At 34.5% G+C, this 5,948-nt stretch overlaps 1 long non-coding RNA gene across 2 annotated transcripts; it reads right to left on the bottom strand.

Annotated features, from left to right (window-relative positions):
* Positions 1 to 1,718: 1,718 nt before the first annotated feature.
* Positions 1,719 to 5,372, bottom strand: LOC107059670 (uncharacterized). 2 transcript variants are annotated; one of them, XR_001472819.1, is made up of 6 exons: positions 5,259 to 5,372; positions 5,139 to 5,180; positions 5,009 to 5,067; positions 4,870 to 4,921; positions 4,706 to 4,738; positions 1,719 to 1,945 (listed from the first exon to the last, which is right to left on the bottom strand). It is a non-coding gene; the product is annotated as an uncharacterized lncRNA (long non-coding RNA). The 2 variants fall into 2 exon arrangements; XR_001472820.1 differs by having other exon boundaries at positions 5,139 to 5,171.
* Positions 5,373 to 5,948: the final 576 nt, after the last annotated feature.

Genomic DNA, 5,948 nt, shown 5'->3' with positions numbered 1-5,948 from the left:
TAATATTTTTGGGTCATTTAATGGACCTTAGTTCTCTTGTGTTAATTATTACCGGAATAAGAAGGTTTATGTATTGTACGTATAAAGAATACCATAGATCTGGGTCGTCATCTTCTTTGATGGTATACTGTAGGCAAGCCTATATTGTATGTATCTTTCAGTGGGGTTATGTATGCGTATCCAATGCGACTTTATCCGTTGATACAATATGTGGAGTGCATGCATACCATCTTTGAGAGAGAGAGAGAATAAATAGCTCTGGATCGTTGTCTTATTCGAGCTTATGTTGAATCGTGTATGTATATTCAATGACGGATGATTGTATGTTGTATGTATGCATAATCATCCTACAATATTTGCTTATCCAGCGCGATTGTGTATATTAAAAAACATAATACAAGTTCAACCATATCATCAATAACCAACAGTGCCACATCACTGAAATATAGGCAAAACAAAAGAATGTATATATTCCAGAGCGTGCATACATGCACCATAAATCCGTTTCTGATACATACATGATGTATATAACGAAAAATATAGGTGTATATTGTATTTGTATGTTGGTAAAGTGTATGTTTGTATGCACTAATCACGAGCCAATCATTGAAGTATGGATAAATATCATCTTCTTTTTGAATCACATTCCATCCAACACATTTTCTACAAACATAAAACTCATTATAAACTCAAACACCCAAGATAATAATGTAAGAACAAAATTATGCATAAAATATGAGACAATATTGTAATATAACTTTTAGTTGAATATTTGTACACAAATAAAGAGTATACAAAATTAAAGATGAAAATCTAATTAAAAATTTCAAAAATATCCCAAGAAAATAACTTCAAGAGTTCACTCCATAAAAGAGGTTCATTCAAAGTGTTTCCAAACACTAACTCTATGGGATACTCTAAATTCTCTGTTACAAAGAATATTCCAGATGAAATTCTTACAAAAGATGGGATGATTGAGCTGAAGAAACCAGGCCAATATTTATATGCCAAGGTTGCTCCAAAATTAGCCATTTGCATTGCACCTACCTAATTTAGGTCATATTTTACGCACTTGAAATAGAATAATGCAAGTGATAATGTAGACGACTTAGAAATTGTGGTAAGAGTATCTATGGGTCGCGGTCCAAAAGCACTAATTTTCTCTGAAGGTCAAACGCAATGTAAAGTAATTGGTCTAGGTTTCATATATTTTGGAATGGGCTTATTTTTACCTTATTTATAAGAGTGAACACATGTGTAGGAGAAATAGCCTAATCAAAATAATTTGATTTTGTAACTATTAATATTAAATTATAAGGGCTTGGCTAATTTTGACGATGGATTTTGGGATTAATGGGGAGATACTATGGGTAGCACTTCCCTGGAGAATAGGATGCATCCATCCTTCATTGGAGGTCTCAATCAAGCTATGGAGTATGGCCTATGGGTAGCACCTCCCCCTCCCTCTAAAATAAGTGCCACCGAATGGTAAACCGTCCCTACGAGACAAACATTTCCAACAATCCAGAGGAGTTAATATTAAGATTGACATCAAGATGCACAAACTGCAAGACACTGAAGCTGAACTAAGAGGAACTGGGCAGAAAGCTGAAATAGTTGCTCTAACAAAGACAAGTCTAGAAGTTGAGATTAATGGTCCTCTGAGTAATATTGCCATGCTTATTCAAACACAAATTTTTAAAAAGGGATACCACTGATGACCACAAGACTAAAACATATTGTGATGACAACGAAATTCAGTTCCTTCCACATTCCAATAAACTTCAGGAAATTTGTAAGTAGAACATCAACTTAACTTCTTCATAGATAGATAAGTACACATTACAGTTGGATCTTAACCAAAAGGCTGATAAATACACACATACTACTAAAAACAATTCAATAACGAGTGTCCCACTTCCATTGCTTATCACGCTCACGCTCCCTGATGAGACAAATGGCAGAGTGAATTAAAATTCTTGAAACTAGAGTAATTTCATCAAAGTTTAATATGCTCTGAAGCGGAGGACTAGGCAAAAGTATCTATTTGTAAGAAATCATAACATCTATTGAAATGCATTTCTTGAGCACATCAAAAAAATAATTGCAAAGATTCCTTGGTCAATAACAAGCTGCAAAAAGTAAGTCAATATGCAACAAAGAACTCCAGGCACTATAACATATTAACATAGAGAATGAAACCAACAACTCCTCGCACTACAACAAGATTCTCTACAAGTTCCTTTACACTGAATCTAAACCATTTGGTCATGAATGTTTTTATCTTTTTTTCTGGAGTTGAATATAGGAAACTATACTAGGCCATAAAATTCCAGAATTTGAAAAACACAAAAAAGTTGTTTTCACTTCAAATCACTCACAAAATTCAGAAACAACTCCAATTTGTATTCATGGCCCAAATCCAATTTTCAAATACCATTTCTCACTTTGAAAACAAAAACTACTTTTTCAAGTTTCACAATTGTCATGACCAAACGCACCCTGACAATTTCACCAGTTCTCTCCTCCACTTTGAAAGATACAACTCTTTCTTGTTCTTTCAACACAAATCTCACTAGATTTGCAAAGGAAATTTAGGACCCACTGAACCCTTGAGAAAGTCTCCATCAAATAATCCTCCTAAAAGTTGTCATTCTAAATTTTCATTATCCATCAATTCAATAGACACATGTTCAGCAAAGAACCCTATGACTATGAATGCGGGAATTTAAGACAGAAAAATGTCTTTGATGTTCCTTTTAACAGTAATCTAAGGTGTTTTTGTCTCTGTTTCTTTTTCTGAAGAAAAAAAGAAGGATCCTGACGAGGTCTTGAAAAATATGGGATTTGAAGTGGATCAGTTTGGTGAAGTTCTGAAACTCCACAGTAAATTAATGAACCCATGCATCTATCTATGTGGTTACGGGATCCTCTCATCTGAGCACGAAATTATGTCATGAATGGGAGCGTTAGTAACACTATCCTGGGTTATGCAAAGAAGACGCCCTTTGATTGATAGTGGTTCAACTCACAGCTTTGTGAGTCCTCAGGTGATCAAGGCTCTAAGACTGTCTATAGTTCCTTATTATACTAGGATGAAGGTAACAGTTGCTAATGAGCAGATCATGTACAAATTATTGTCCAAATTTTCTGTGGCAAATGCAAGAGGAGCTATTTTGTTTTTGACAATAGAGTGTTCCAAGTTGGAGGTTGCGATTTGGTGCTGGGTATGTACTAGATAGATGTGTTTTCTCTAGTTAAAACTGAGTATCAGACCACACAATCTATCTGGAAGAAAGGTTGATCGCCTTGTTTGGTCACCAGGAGGAGCACACTCTTGACTACTACACCACACAGTCTGTCATTTGTCATTCGTAAGGGAAGAAAGGTTGATCACCATGTTTGGTATCACCAGGAGGAGCACAGACTTTTCCCTACTGAAGGTGAGAAGCTACTCAAATTGTTTAATAAACATCAGTTTAGTGGGATAGCTGTTGTTTGTACCATGAGTAGCCACTATGAAGATGGGGATCATCAGAAAATTCTTAAGAAGAAAACAGTCTTGTTAGAGTCCTTTCAGGAAGTCTTTGATGAACCAAAGGACTTACCTCCTAAAAGACCTTCTGTCATACCATTACTTTACTTTCAGGTGCTCAACCTTTCAATTTAAGGCCTTACATGTATTCCTTTAATCAAAAGAATGCTACTGAAGGTATCATTGATTATATGTTCAAGCTCTCAAACCATGGTACATAGTCATTCTTATTTTGCCTCATTTGTGAAAAAGAAAGACAGTACCTGGAGACCGTGTGTTGATTATAGGAGATTAAATTCATTGACAGTGTAAAACAAATATTCCATTCCCATGGTTGAAGATCTGTTAGATGAGTTGAATGGATTCAAAATAATCTCTAAGGTCAGGGTATCACCAAGTGAGAATGAAAGGGGAGGATGAACATAAAACTGCTTTTAAGACCCATCATGGATTGTGGCAATTCAGAGTAATGCCATTTGACCGTTCTAATGCCCCTGCCACTTTTCAATGATGTTGCTCGGACTCTTCAAAAATGTCAACAGGTGCGTGTCGGTTTCTCCAAAACTAGTGTATTTTTGGAGAATCTGACATGGGTGCGGCATCGAAAGTGAAAAGCCGGTGCAACTACGCTTTTCAATCATTGATGCACCCAGTTGACACAGGTGTGTGTTGGATTCTCCAAGAATACACTACTTTTGGGGGAATCTAACACCAACCCGTTGACATTTTTTGAAGAGTCCAAACAACACAAGGTCATTCCCCTCTAAAAGACATGTTTCAAAACATCTTTAATTATTCAATAAACTGAAGGGCTACAGTGGCCGAGTACTGGACAAGTGACAGATTGTACATAATGTTGAGAATGATTAAAAGGTGGAACAATTTTGAGATCTCCTGCAGCTAATTGATTCTTGAACTATTTTTAGACACACAAATGATATAATAATGTGGAAACAGGGGTGTGTTTACAATTAAGAGCTGTTGTGAAGAACAAAATCATCATTGGAACAATTACGGCCATGTAAAACTTGTGGAAAAGTTGGGCAGCAAAGGTTCTGTTTTGACTTAAACAGAAGGTGCAGAAAAGAGGTTTCCAAAAAAGATGTGTTAAGTGTTAATGGAGTAAATAACACAATAATCTACTAGACAGTAAAAATAAATCAAACTTACTGTTCCCGGATTTCATTCAGTTTAGTGTGAACCCTGCGTGGCCAAGAAACAAAATCAGATCCAGATCCAACTCTGAATATATTGATCTTTCCTTATACCCTAATAATTTTTTTCTTTGCTAATTAAATTGGTTATCATGGGAAAAACAGAAGAAAAATACATACGTGAAATAGAGGATATTACAAGCCGTTACGGCCCCAGCACCAAACATAATACCTGCAAGGGAGGGATCAGAGTTTGAGTTATTATTAATGAATTAATACAAAAAAGAGAAATTAAAAAATTAGAGGGTGGTTGAATTACTAGTCCGACGAAATGAGCGATCGAGTTCGGCAGTGGATGAAACTTTCTGGCAGTATCCCCTGCAGAATCAAAAATAAAAAAATCAAAATAAATTCTTCGAAAGATGAAAATTTGCAAGACACTTGCATACCTGATTTGTGTTGTTGATGCTCCCAGCAAAGCCCTACCAGCCCTAACAAAAAGAGAAAAAAAAAAACTTGAGGATAAATCAAAAGTTATAGAATCAAGATATTAGCTGCAACCAACTCACCTTCCGAATAGGAAAGCCATTAGCGGACAACAATACAATCTTGTTGAAATTAAAGAACCAAACCCTAGGCAGCAGGCCTGATGATGAGCAAACAAAATATTTTTGTGAGAGAAATATTTTATTTTACTTTATTATATACTACTACTTTTTATTTTATATTATATACTAGATAATGTGGCCCGTGCACACGGGCCCAATAATATAAATGATATGTTTTAGGGCTAATAACTGAGTTTTTGAAGCTATTGTTTGCGTGGATAAAGGAATAAGTTTTTTTATCACAAATCTGTATTTTCTTTGACACTATTTAAGGCATAATAAAACTACCTACATACAACATTTTTGAAATATTTTATGTTGTCAATTATCATGATTTATAGTATTTTTACGATAGATTCACTTCAAGAATCAATGGAATTTTTTGTATTTTTTTTCAAAACATATTTTATGTTGTCAATTATCATGATTTATAGTATTTTTACGATAGATTCACTTCAAGAATCAATGGAATTTTTTGTATTTTTTTTCAAAACATATTTTATGTTGTCAATTATCATGATTTATAGTATTTTTACGATAGATTCACTTCAAGAATCAATGGAATTTTTTGTATTTTTTTTCAAAACATATTTTATGTTGTCAATTATCATGATTTATAGTATTTTTACGATAGATTCACTTCAAGAATCA

This window comes from Solanum tuberosum, unplaced genomic scaffold, assembly GCF_000226075.1.
Source record: "Solanum tuberosum cultivar DM 1-3 516 R44 unplaced genomic scaffold, SolTub_3.0 scf00032, whole genome shotgun sequence".
NCBI classification, from domain to species: Eukaryota; Viridiplantae; Streptophyta; class Magnoliopsida; order Solanales; family Solanaceae; genus Solanum; species Solanum tuberosum.
Note: the sequence above shows the minus strand (reverse complement) of the source record. Positions and strands in the feature narration are given on the sequence as shown.